Below are 15,044 nucleotides of genomic sequence, written 5' to 3'. Positions count from 1 at the left end.
CAACAACATTTACTCCTTTTATTTAGTTGTTACATTTTTTATACCTCTTTCATGCATTTATTGTTGAAGAAATTAGATTAATTGTCCTCTAGATTTTTTTACCTTCTGTTATTGTTTAACGTGTTCCTTGCTCATCTGCATTTCTTGTAGCCTAGAGATTTCATTTAAAGCTTGCTTTTCAAAAAATAAATAATACTTTAATTGTGATGCTGTGACATTATATTTACATTAAACCTCCTTCAAAGGCAAACAATGTCTGACATTTCAATTTTGATGGATCCAGGTGGGTAACAGTCAGATCCCTTCATTATCAAGTTCCCCATTACTTTTATCTAATAGTTTACTATTGACTTATGGAGATTGAATGAACTAGTTATTTCATTCTAGTTTTTCTATTTCTAAGATTTTCTTTTTCCCTATTTCTAAAATTTCTTTGCATTATCAGCTGGATTGCTATAAAGAAAAATTTCCCTTATCTATTAGATGACTTGGCTAACTTGAACCACAGTTCACACCAGACATTAAGAAAAGTTAGCATTTTATATTCTTTCCCTTTAATTCATCAACTTAAAGAGCAGTGAGTAGGTGACCTAGCAGACTCTGATAATGTTCAGAGAGTTTTATTTTGTTTTTCTCTTGCTGCTTTTAAAGTATTATCAATTTATGATTTTAACAAATTGTATGACATTTAAATTGGTCACAATCATTATTAATGATAATCAATCATAAACAATTTAATCATAAACAATTTCATGTTGGGCATGGTGGTTCACACCTGTAATCCCAGCACTTTGAGAGGCCAAGGTGTGTGGATCACCAGAGGTCAGGAGTTCAAGACCAGCCTGGCCATCATAGTGAAACCTCATCTCTACTAAAAATACAAAATTAGCCGGGCATGGTCGTGTATGCCTGTAATACCAGTTGCTTGGGAGGCTGAGGCAGGAGAATCACTTGAAGCTGGGAGGCAGAGGTTGCAGTGAGCTGAGATCGTGCCATTTCACTCGAGCCTGGGCAACAAGAGCGAAACTCTGTCTAGGAAAACAAAAAACAAAACAAAAAAATTCAAATACATGAAAAGTGAAAACAGGCAATAGTGAACGCCCATGATCCCAGAATCAAGCTTCAAAAATTGCAGACTCATAGCTGAACTTATGCCCCATCTATATATTCTCACTGCTCCTCCAGCCCTTTGTTGAAGCACTTCCACGTGAAGAAAACCCAGCAGGGGCCAGCACATGGCTTGGAACATACGATTTCCATGACTTACTCCTGCGAATGGCCATAGTGCTAGATTTATAATTTTCCATTTGTTTTAGATAGTGAACATTACATGAATGGAAGTATCTAAATGTACACAATGCACCAAAAAAGCAATTTTTTGTATTGTCTGTAACATCTACTTCTAGATTCTCGATTTCCACTCATTGGCAAAGGTTGTTAGATGTTGAGGGGAAGGGTTGAGTGAGTTGCCAATTAAGTACAACAATAACCTTCCAGTTTGAGTTTCTCCTGAGCTAACAGGATAATTTGATTGAATATGCAGTAAGTTCAAAGATCACTTTCTCTGTTAGGGTTTCCTTAGACTGAAATTGATGTACAGAAGCAGCTTTTCATTCCTCATTAAGTAGACAAGAGAGAGGAACTTTTAATTTTACAGGCATTGCTTGGGGGCTCTTTTTAGTCACTAGTGTCATGGTGTTGTTTTGCACTTAATCTACTCAGGTGCTATTGGAGTCCTATTGTCCCTTGGGTTGTCCCCACTGGCCACTGATAAATTTCCTTGTCCCTATCATATTTTTTCACTTTGGGAGGTCCCTAGATATTGTGGCATCTGTAGCCTGACACTGTGTGTATTCAGACTATCAGTCGTCTTTGCATCTATATGGAGCCTGGGAAATGTTGGCTGCTTTTTGTGAACCACTAGAGAGTGTCCACTGCTTTGAGAGGAGTCCCTCTGTGCCACTCATGTGGTCACTTTCCTCAATCAGTTTACCCTCCCACAAAAATATTTTGTAAGCACCCCTCATCTTTGGGGTTTCCTCTCAATTTATCTGAGGTTTCTACCTTGCTAGAAATCCCCTCTTCCCCATGTCTGCCAACTACATCCAGTCCAAAGAAGCCAGGCTCAAAGGGTCAATTTTAGTTGGTTAGTACAGTGAAGATAAAAACACAATTTCTACTACTAAAGATTTTTTTTAACAACAGTTATCTTTTCCCAATTCTTTACACTCCACAGTGAGTTCTATAGGAAAAACAAACGTGTCTTCACACCCATATCCCCAAAGATTGGCACAATACCAAAAGTATTTTGAAAATACTACACAGCCATTGAAAAGAACAAAGTCATGTTCTCTGTAGCAACATGGATGCAGCTGGAGGCCATTATCCTAAGTGAATTAATGTAGAAACATATAACCAAATACTCCATGTTCTCACTTATAAGTGGGAGCTAAACATTGGGTACTCATGGACGTAAAGATGGGAACAGTAGAGCCTGGGAACTACTAGAATCGGGAGGGAGGGAGGGCACAAAGGTTGAAAAACTGTTGCGTGTCATGCTCACTACCTGGGTGATGGGATTGTATTAGTCCATTCTCATACTGCTATAAAGAACTGCCTGAAACTGGGTAATTTATATAAAAAAGAGGTTTGATTGATTACCAGTTCTACAGGCTGTACAGGAAGCATGGCTGGGAAGCCTCAGGAAACTTACAATTATGGCAGAAGGCAAAGGGGAAGCAGGTATATCTTACCATGGCAGAGCAGAAGAGAGAGAGAGAGGGAAAGAAGGGGGAAGTGCCACATACTTTTCAAACAATCAGATCTTATGAGAACTCTATCTCAAGAACAGCAAGGAAGAAGTCTGCCCCCATGATCCAATCACTTCCTACCAGACCCCTCCTCCAACACTGGGAACCACAACTCAATGTGAGATTTGGGTGGGGACACAGAGCCAAACCATATCAGAGATCATTTGTATTCCAAACCTCAGCATCATGTCATACACCCATTTTAAAAATCCGTATATGTACCCCTTGAATCTAAAATGAAATTTAAAATTGTTTTTAAAAATATTTTGAATACAAAAATAGCTGATGGATGAATAACCTTACAGAGGACTGTCTACCTGCAGGGGCAGAATGCTTCACTCCCCTCTTACTGAGGTTTCCCCTTTACCATGTTGCTGCCATCTTTAGGCACACAACTCTGTACCACCAGGATGGCTCCCCCACGTTTCCCTTTACAGCAGGCCTTGTCTTGCTCTTCTCTTCATTAATCAGTGGAGTAATTCTGTAGAAAGGTCAAAGAGATCTAACCATCTGTACCTCCCTCTGAGACATTTTTCTTTCCTCCCTAATCCTAATACAGATCGATTACCTCCTCTTAATATTCAGTTCAAGAAATATGTTTTCCTTTCTTATCCCTTGAACATTAGTGCAGAACGCCAGCCTTATATGACATATTCACAGTATTTACATGCAAATCCAACTTTTTACAGGATTTATAATGTTTGCTTAACAGGGTAAGAGGTTTTCAAATGCTTAGATAATTTTAATGTTTTAGCAATTTAGAGAAATTATGTGGTGAAAATGTATATTTTTGTAGACAAATAAAAATCGGAGGTAGTATAAACCATTGAGAAGCTCTGCTGAATTATCTTTTTCTGAAAGTGTTGAGTGATTCAAAGCATGTTCTCAAATAATTTCCTTCTTTTTAAGAATAATATTTAGTTCAAAACTGTATTATGGAGACCTTTCAATTTGCAGGGCATTTTGTTAGAAGCAAGGAATACAAAGATAAATGAGTCTATCCCTGCCTTCACATAACTTTTATTTTAGTAAGAAAAATAGACTGGAAAGGATATCTTCATATCTTCATATCTTCAATATAGTGAAGCAACTTTTTTCTTTTTTTTTCTTTTTTTTGAGAAGAAGTCTCACTCTGTCTTCCAGACTGGAGTGCAGTGGTATGATCTTGGCTCACTGCAATCTCCGCCTCCTGGGTTCAAATGATTCTCCTGCCTCAGCCTTCTGAGTAGTTGGGATTACAAGTGTGTGCCACCACACGCTGCTAATTTTTTTGTATTTTTAGTAGAGGCAGAGTTTCACCATGTTGGCCAGGCTGGTCTCAAAGTCCTGACCTCAAGTGATCTGCCCACCTCAGTCACATAAGGTAAGCAAGTTTTATATCATTAATTTGAACTTGGTGTTGTGGGACTGCAGGAAGGAAGAAGTAAATCAAACAAGCAGCAGAGGATAAGAGAAGTTGTCTAAAGGTTAGGAGAATTATGATTTAGCCTGGTGACGTAAGGAGTGTGCTGGAAACTCCAGCAAAGGAAAAATATGAGCAAAGGCCCAGAAGAATAAAATAGCATGGTGAAAGGAAAAGTGGCAGGGGTCTGTTATGGGTGAAGTGCAAAGACCAACGAATGAAGGGTATTGGAAGGGCCTAAAGAGAAATGCAGGGGACAGTTATCACAGAAGACCTCACCTTTGAGGATAAGCAGTGCAGGCATTATCCTGGAATATATGGTTGGAGTTCTATACATGTTTGGAGCCACAGAGGATATAGTTAGAAAGAAAGGCAAAGACCATACCATGGGCAATCTTTTTTATGTTAAAAATTGTGAGCTTTAACCTATAGGAAATATTCAGCCACTGAAAGTTTCAAAGTGAAAAAACGTAGTAAGTTCTGCTTTTTAGATTAATTACTCTGGTCACATTGTAGGGGATAGATCGGAAGGATATGAATAGAAACAGAAATACTAGTTAGAAGATACTAACTAATAATAAACTAACTAATACTAGTTAGTTCATTTTTACATAACAAGAGGGATTACTGTAGGCCTAAGGAATTGGAAGAACTGGAATTATGCCTTTATTTAGATTTTTAAAAAGTAAGATCTGGTAGGTGGAGAGCAAGTAGAAGACTTCATGGGAAAGAGGTATACGTAGCTTTCACAAAAGCAGAGGGGATGGAATAACATTGAGAATTTGGGGAATAGTGAGGGAACTGATTACCTGAAGCAGTGCCTTTTTGTGGAAAATGAGCCTTGAAACCAATGCAGCTTATTTACAAATATGTACCTATTTTGGAAAATATTCTCTCCTTCCCTCTCTCTCTTTCTGATCTATTGTCTATCTATCTATATATCATCTATCAAGTTTACTAATTCCAAGTTGAATCACAGAAAGGAAAAAAAGATGAAGAAGGGAATACTGTATAAAAGTAACAGCCTCTGTGATGTCCTGGAGGCAAATATTTGTAATTTTTTCACTTTTAAGTGAAGGATTACTCATCCTTGATACTCTATTCTGCACCTGGGACTGATTTCTAGTCACAGATACAAAAACCCAGGAGGAAGTTGGATAAAAGCAAAACCTCCATGACATACATGACCACACATGACAGCCACATGGTAAAACCAACAGAAAGGAAGCCATTCTAATTCCATTAGCTAAAAACGTCTCCTTAATAGGTAGCCAGACTCTGTTCTAAGAAAATATATCTCATGGGAGCACTCTGGGTAAAATCATATTCCATGAAATAATCACCAGACATGAAAATTCCTACAGGTTAGTTTGGAAAATTATTGCAATGGATGAAGTTGGTGTATATGCCAAATTAGAAGTAAATTATTAATGAGAAATTGCATACATATACTTAAAATTCTCATTTTACCATTAACAAGGAAAGAAAATTCAATTTGAAAGCTTTCAATTAAACGTCAGTTAGGAAGGATTTCATGTGTTATAGGAAATTGAATCTTAATGCTTCTTAATTTATTCCACTAAGTTCTGGGACAATATGGATTATGTAGCCCTCAAGAGCAAAAGGAGTCATTCAGCGAGGTTGAGTTCCGGAGTAGTGCTTTCTGGCAGGCCTTTTGGCACACAGAAATGGGAACTTGATGGCCCATGAGAGCAATGGCCAGGTTTCTCCTTCAGTGAATCGGAGAAATGAGCTCCTTGGCTTAAACATCAGGAGTAAGACATTTACCTGGAATATTTCACCTTTTCATGGAATTTCAGCTTGTCAGCAACTGAGACTGATAAGGATTGGGAGGAGGAAGAATTTCACGTTGTATTCAGATGAGCCAGGAAAGGAGTTCAGCTCCTTCTGAATTTGACACTGATCAGAGAGGTAGGTTAACCCTTACCACCACCTGTATTTATTTCCTTTTTCCATTCTTTTTGGTTGGGAATAAAAAAGATTTAAAACTTTGACTGTAACGACCTGATACAATAAATCTCCATTCCAATTCTCTACCTATCGATCTATCCATCCATCCATACATATATAAATAATATATACACACACACACACACACACACACACACTAAAAAACCATCCGAAAATTCACCATATTGAGATTTTTCTGTTAAGATTTACCTGGTCGTTTTCCAGTAGAGACTAATGGAGCTACACAAATTCAACCTGTGACGTTCCTCTGCATTTAAAATATATCTATAAAATGGTGTCTGTGGGCTCTCTGCTCAGAATCATTTATTTTTTGATGGGTGCAAATGATGAATAAAACATTATGAGCTTTCTCTTGTGTTAATTCTGGGTGTGACTGTCAATTTCATGTGTCAGCTTGGCAAGGCATGTTACCCAGATATTTGGTCAATCACGAATCTAGATGTCACTGCAAAGGTATTATTTAGATGAGATTAGCACTTAAATCAATAGACTTTGAGCAAAGTAGATTACCCTCTACAACGCTGGGTTAGCCTCATCCAGTTAGGTGAAGGCCTTAAATGAAAATGACTGAGATCCCCCAACAAAGAGGGAATTCTATCTCCAGACTGCCTTTGGACTTGAAATGCAACATCAACTATTTTCTGACTCTCCAACCTGCTGGCCTGTCCTACAGATTTTGGACTTACCAGCTCTCACAATTGTGTGAGCCAATTCTTTAAAATCTCTCTCTCTCTCCTCTCTCTCTCTCTCTCTATATATATATATACACACACATACATACATACACACACATATACATATGTAACATACATATATATGTATGTTACATATATATGTATTTTTCCTTTCCATATATATATATGGAAAGAAAATCCAATTGAGAGCTTTTAACTAAAGGTCAATTAAGAAGGATTTCATGTTTCTCTCTTTCTCTCTCTCTCTCTCTCTCTCTCTCTCTCTCTCTCTCTCTCTCTCTGTCACACACACACACACTCATTTCATTGTTCTGTTTCTCAATAGAACCATGAGGACAGACATAAGTATATGTGTGTGAGTGTGTATGTCTTGTGGCCTGAGATTTAATTCTTGTCTCCAGATAGTCTCGATAAAGGGATTTTCAGACTGCAGCGATCATCCCAATCACAGGGAATCAGGACACAAAGTGATTTTCTGGGCCCCACAACCAAAAATTCTGCATGGGTTTGTCAGGGCTGAGGTTCAGGAAATCTGCCTTTTCTACCAAGTACCCTGAGATTTTCCCAGTGCAATTGTTCTATACAATTTAGTCAGAAGCAATGCCCTCAGGAGTGTCACTTTTCAAGATGGTATAGGAGATGATACATTATTGGTAACAAGGCTTTCAGAACAATAAAATATGCCCTCAAGTTTGAGTGTGGTGCTGGGGAAATACAATAGACCTTTTTTGTTGCTGTTTTCTCCTATATTCTGATTCAAACTTTTTAGGAAAAGAAAAAGTAACTTCAGAATCAGGTAAATAAGATCCTAAACTCCATGTCACTTGTAGAAGCAAGTTAAAAATCACTGAATTTGTGTGACCCATTGACATCATCATCCACAGGACAATTTCTCTCTTGATTTGGAAGGATTAGAAGGGATTCTAAGTTATTCATGACAGACAGCCACCCACCTTCAGCCTGAGCCCTTCTAATAGTGAGAAACTGAGTGCCTAATACGCAGTGTGTAGTATTTCATGCTGTTAGTTCTTCCATAATCATTAACTCACTAAGTTGCCAAACATCTATAAAGCATCCACTATATCTCAAGTACTGGGGAAGACATGAGAACATAAGAATAAAACAGTTCTTATTCTTATGCAGTTCATCACCACCTAAATATATGAGGCACTTTATAGCAACACAAAGAAACCACAATAGAATGCTTCTAATCAAAGCTTTAAGTGTACCAATCTTTTCCAAGTGATGAACATACTGAATTAAATAGTAAAAATATGTATAGCTTGGATTTGCAAATAAGACAGATCCGATTTTCTGGATGTGACTGTAGTTGAGTGACTTACTTTTCTAAATTGGAAAATGGAGATAATCATAGTCTCTACCTCATAGGGTAAGTATGAGAGTTAACCAAGATAATGCCTATAAAATACTCCTACAGTGTCCGAAATATAATGAGCGCCTCATAAATAACTATTAAAAATGCATAAGCAAACTGTAATTTTCAAGTGTTATGGAAAGGAAAGAAATTATCTATTGACAGTTTACTACATTGCATGCATTTTGTACAAGGCTTTTTACATACATACTGTAGTATGTATGTAAAGCAAGCAAAAAAGAGGTACAATTTACGCTGCCCTCTAAAAGACTAGAAGTAATCAGACTGTTGTTTTCTTTATTTTTTCTAAACTGTGAATGGAGTAAAATGCATTAGGCTTCCTGAGAGATTTTAAGAAACATAGTGAAACATACTGAAGGTGTTTTAACCTACCACAATTATTTTATCATACAGAGTGAAATGGTGGTGCCCACAAATTCATTTTTACAGCATTGATTTTCTACATGTTAGCGTAACAACCAGCAAGCAACTGTCCCCAGGCTGTGATGAAGCACTGTGAGATGTCTTTCCCAGAAACAGTGTAACTTTGCCCTAAACCATCTGCCTCTTCAGGTACTACTTGTAGCCAAGCTATCACAATGTCATGGGTGCGGAATAAGTAGAGTATGGAGCTATGGAACTGACTGTTGCTAACTGGGCTAAAAAATTCCGACCTACACTTTCAACATGAGAGAAGCCATCTGCTTGCTAATTAAAATTCCCAGCCAGAGACTCTACTCTCTACCTAATAAATATTAATTAGAGCCTGCAGATTCAAAGCAAGAATTATCTTCATGTTTGTGTTTCAGTTATTTGATTCATAACCCAAAGTAAATCCCCTGATTCTACGCATTATTATATCACTCACAAGTTTACGTTCAACCTTCTAATCATCTAATCGTTCTAATATCTATGCAACAAATAATACCAATCGCTTATATATCTAAAGCAGTGTTCTGTGTGATACTGAATGTGGAGACCCTCTTTAGATAGCAGCAATCACTGTGTTTCATAAACTTAAAAAAATACACGTGAAACTTCTGATACTCATTTCCATGTGTAATGAGATTCTCTTTCCTTGAAAAGAAGAGAAAAGCTAGATTAAGTAGTTCACACAAAATCAGATCTGTAAGGTCCTTTGGGGTCTACCTTTCCTTCTGTGCATGAGATCTACTAACATCTGTTTAATGGCCAGTGACTCAGAAGAAAATTGCAACTCTTCATTCATTTGTATATTCAACAAGTAATTATTGAGTGCTTTTCGTGGTCCAGACACTGCTAGACACTACGTATGCGGAAATAAATAAGAGAGACGTGATCAGTGGATTCCTAGAGTTAACAGCCTAGGCACAAAGTAATCAAGGAGCTAAGTAAATAAATATAAGTATTCAACAAGTATTCTGAGGGAAATAACCAAGATGCTGTGATAGAGACAGCTAACCTACATGAGCTAGACAGGTCCCAGAAGGTGACATTTAAACTTTCTATTTAAAACTGGAAATAAGCCAATATCGTGAGGGTCACTGAGAGGGTTGTATAAGCAAAGGGATGAAAGGTGTGTATGTATGCACATGTGTGTGCATGGAAGGGGCAGAAAGTAGATATAAGGTATGATAAGAGAGTGTATGTGAAGGCTGAATGGGAAATTAATAACCTCTGAGATGTATTATAATTTATCATTCTCTCAGCGTACCCACATCTGCTTGTCACTGTGTGAATCGTCAACAAAGAACTACCAAGAAGTAAGGATATTTATGTTAAATGAGTCAAAAAGGAGTGAAACCTTCCTCACCTTGATGATAATGGGGCTTCAATACTCATGTTAGTGTCATTGGCCCAGCTAGAGATTTTCTCTTCCAGGTGACCACCTGGTATAAGCAGGACTGAAGGACACATCACTAAGGTGCAGGCTTGGTGTAGGATTTGCTTTATAATTCTTCACTGAAGCATGGTTCTTTGCTTCACTTCAGAAGGGAGCATTATTCTTTTTGCTGCAAGGCCACTGACCATGTTCTCATAAGGTCAAAGCCAGTGTAAATGGAACTCTATCCTGAAGCCACAAAACACAGTTTGAGTTTGTTTATATTTCAGACCTCTCACAACTGACTTTCGCCCAAATCTCTCCTTGCTCTTTATTAGCCAGCATCTTGCTGGCTGGGTCGATAACCTGCTTGAGAGCACATCGTAGCTGGAGGTACTATGCTCGGTTCTCCTTTGCTCCATGCTTATTTGCTAATCACTGCAGAGCTGGTGTTCAGTCTGTGCCCTTCCCTCCAGAAAATAGATTCCTTTAAACTGACAGACTGGCAGTTATTCTCTGATTCTCCAAACCTTGACCATTAATCTGATGATTAGATTTTGGTTTATAGTTAAAAATCCAGTGACTACAATGACCAATTATTTTATTGCCTTTATGGTGTCGTGCACTTAATCCAGAAAGTTCTTCTGCATTACAGTCTAATACAGTGATCCCCAGATTTTTTGGAATCAGAGAGTGGTTTTGTGGAAAACAATTTTTCCATAGACGGGGTGGGGGATGATTTTGGGATGAAACTGTTCCACCTCAGATCATCAGGCATTTTTTAGATTCTCATGAGGAGAATCTAAATAAGATCAACCTAGACTCCTCACATGTGCAGTTCACAATAGAGTTCATGCTCCTAAGACAATCTAATGCTGCTGCCTGTCTGATAGGAGGTGGAGCTAAGGGAGTAATGCTCGCTGGGAACACCTGGTCTAATAGATTTGTGTCTACGTGTTCTTTTGCATAAACAAATCCTCCCTTGCCTAAAACACTGTCCCCTGTAGATCTAAATCCCAGGTATCCTTCCTGTAAGGTTTTCTGTAAGAGAAAGTGAAGCCAAGAATAAGTGAAGCCAGTTCCCTATCAAAGTAATCTCTTTATTTTAAATGTCCTTTCTCTTATTAGCACTGACACTCACTAGGTAGTGATAACACCATCCATCAGCAGGATTTTTTCTTATGTGGCCCCTAATTAAGCTGTAAACTCTAAGGATGTAAGACTATATCTCCCACTTTGTTTTGCTCAGCCTTCTGTTCCAAAGGATAAGTGCTCAATGGCAGGCCTATCCTTACTACTTCCCTGTAAAAATTACACAAGTTCTGTAAGCTTTTCTGAAGTATTTATCACCACTGATGACTCAGTGAAATAAAGATCATGAGGTTTTAATTCAGATAGACCAAAGTCTGAATAACAACAGTTCTGCTCATTAGCTAAGTCACCTTGGAAATTATATCCAGTGGCATGTCCATGAGTATCTAAAATTCTTTCTAGATTGGGGAGAATATCCAATTCTGAAAGTCCATGGGGGAGGTAGAAAACTGTTTTCAATTGGAGAATTGAAGGGGAACAAAAGTTCTCTCCTTTCTCACACCTATCCACAGTCAGGCATGGATGAGACACGGGCTCCCATCTAGGACTCTGAATCTTCAGTCAGTGACACCAAGACGAAGGAGCAGTTAATAGTGAATTCATTGCATGGTGTCCAGTGGTGGCTGGGGTGTTGTCTAGAGCTATGAAGAACAAGTGCTGAGCAGAGGGGTCCTGCCATGCCATTCCTATGGTACAGCCTTTGCTATGGTTCCTGCTTTTAGACTCCCTTGATTTCCCAGGTTGGCAACTAAAAATCGTGACTGATAGCCTTCTTTAAAAAACTGAGATGATAATATCTGCCCCTTTTTTCTTGAAATAAAATATTATTTATAGGCCGGGTGTGGTGGCTCATGCCTATAATCCCAACACTTTGGGAGGCTGGGGCAGGCGGATCACCTGAAGTCGGGAATTCAAGACCAGCCTGACCAACATGGAGAAACCCCGTCTCTACTAAAAAAATACAAAATTAGCTGGGCATGCTGGCACATGCCTGTAATTTCACCTACTCGGGAGGCTGAGGCAGGAGAATCACTTGAACCTGGGAGGCAGAGGTTGTGGTGAGTCTAGATCGTGTCATTGCACTCTAGCCTGGGCAACAAGAGCGAAACTCCATCTCAAAAAAAAAAAAAAAAAAGTATTTATAAAATATCTAACAGGGAAACTGTAACATGGGAACAAATCAATAGGTAATAGTTATTTTTAAATTATAACAACATCCTGATCATTTTGTCATTTGCCATTTTCTATGCCTTTACTCCAAATAACGAATATGTAAGCATCAACTTGTTTTCTGGGGAGTCTGCAGATAAATTGTACTTTTTGTTGCTTAATTATTTTACTAAAATGCTTTGGCCAGCTCCACTCACATTTGGCTTAGGCCAGCTCTTCTTAAAAGAGATGCTTGGCTGCATTTGCTGCTAGCCCATCTCCATACATCTCAGCCCAGAGAGGCAAGGGAGCTTCACTTCCATGACATTGTTCCTGCTATTTTGTTGGTGAATGTTCATCACAGTCTGGAAGCGATGATAATGAAACTGTTGAACCCGGGCTATGTGATCGTGGTAGGAAATCCATATCCAAGAGTTCCTGATGTCTTCCCAACCCCCTCATCTGACAGTTATCCATCTTTCCTCTAGATGCCCTCAGCACTAACTCTGTGCCATTCAGTGATAATATACCAGCTCCTACTTTGTGTTTTAGTTATTTGAGGTGCATTTGGTATTCTTTTTGGACAGAACTGTAAGATCCTTCAAGGTTGGATCTATGACTGCATTATGTAATACATACAATGCCTGGTATATAGACAGTATCTGAAAAAATTAATGATTACTTAAAAATTAATGTAATTAGAAACTACAGAGAATTATGCTGAAGTATTGCTAGGATGTTCAGCATATTTTCCAGCTTTTATCTAATTTGAATACATTAGAAAATTTAAATAAAATTGTTAAATTCCTGGACAAATATAGCACATGCAATTTAAATCAAGAAGAAACATAATTTGTGGGCTGGGCATGGTGGCTCATTCCTGTAATCTCAGCACTTTGGGAGGCTGAGGCAGGTAGATCACCTGAGGTCAGGAGTTCAAGACCAGACTGGCCAACATGGAGAAACCCCATCTCTACTAAAAATACAAAAATTAGCTGGGGGTGGTAGTGGGCCCCTGTAGTCCAAGTTACTCAGGGGGCTGAGGCAGAAGAATTGCTTGAACCCAGGAGGCAGATGTTGGATTGAGCTGAGATTGTGCCACTGCACTCCAGCCTGGGCAACAGAGTGAGACTCTGTCTCAAAGAAAGAAAAGAAACATAATTTATGAATATTTCTATCACTATCAAAAGTCTTGATCAATGTTTCCATGAAGAAAACACTATGCTCAGGTGAGTTTTGCCAATGAAATCTGTTGTGATTATTGATAAATAATAAATTGCACGTATATAAAAATATACCATAAAGTTGATAAATAATAATCAATTTAGAATGATGGCTGACTATTAAGTCAATATAAAAAAATCAAATGCATTTCTAGAGAAATGCACATCAACACCACAATGAGGTACTATTTCATACCAGTCAGATGGCTATTAATGAAAAGTTCAAAATAACAGATGCTGGTGAGATTGCAGAGAACAAGGAATGCTTGTACACTGCTGGTAGGAGTGTAAATTAGTTCAACCATTATGGAAAGCACTGTGGTAATTCTTCGAAGAACTAAAACAGAACTACCATTGAACCAGCAATCCTACTGCTGGGTATATACCCAAAGGAATAGAAATTGTTCTGTGATAAAGGCATATGCACACACATGTTCACTGCATCACAATTCACAATAGCAATGACATGGAATCAACCTAAATGCCCATCGATGGTAGACTGGAGAAAAAAAATGTGATACATATACAGCATGGAATGCTATGCAGCCATAAAAAAGAATGAGGTCATGCACTTTGCAGGAACATGGACGGCAATGGAGGCTATTATCTTCAGCAAACTAATGCAGGAATAGAGAACCGAATACTGCATGTTCTTCCTTATAAGTGGGAGCTGAATAATGAGAACACATAGATAGAAAGAGGAGAGCAACAGACACTGGGGCCCACTTGAGGGAGAAGGGTGGGAGAAGAATAAGGTTCAGAAAAAAAAAAAGAAAACTATTGGGTAATATTCTTAGTACTCCAGTAATGAAATAATGTGCCCACTAAAGCCCTGAGTCATAAGTTTACCTAAATAACAAACCTTCACATGTACCACTGAACCTAAAAGTTAAAATATTTAAAAAATGGTATAACATGCAATAACCTAGCATAATTATTTGAATATACTGAGAGTAGTGAATGATAATATTAACAATGAGACAATCACTATAAGGAATAAACTAAATACAATATAAAAATATATAATTTATGAAGATAGACTATGCAGTAGGAAAAGCAATTAAAGTGCCTGGAAAATCATTAAAAATTACTTTGCAGCAAATTTAAAAAGAAGACCTAAAGAAATGGTGATAAATGCCATGATCATGACTAGACATTAATTTATAAGGTTGTAATTGTCATTTCTCCCTATACTGCTTCATGAATTTTATGTAATTTCAATAAAAAAATCATAAGTTTTGAAAGCAAGCTACTGATAAAAGTAATATACAAAAGCAACATCCAAAAATAGGATTAAAGAAGGACTACAGAAGAATAAGATTACCCAGTGTTTAGCCTGAGTTCCCTAGAAAATTTGATGCGCTATTGCTTCATGAATGGATATAATCCCAGATATATATGTGTGAGGGAAAAACAGAATTGTGGCAAGGAGGAAGAACTTATTCATACCCAAAAATAAAATAATAATTTAAAAATATCTAAAATTTGGTAAGGGGAATGAATCA

Source organism: Rhinopithecus roxellana, chromosome 5 (genome assembly GCF_007565055.1).
Source record: "Rhinopithecus roxellana isolate Shanxi Qingling chromosome 5, ASM756505v1, whole genome shotgun sequence".
Classification (NCBI taxonomy): domain Eukaryota; kingdom Metazoa; phylum Chordata; class Mammalia; order Primates; family Cercopithecidae; genus Rhinopithecus; species Rhinopithecus roxellana.
Note: the sequence above shows the minus strand (reverse complement) of the source record.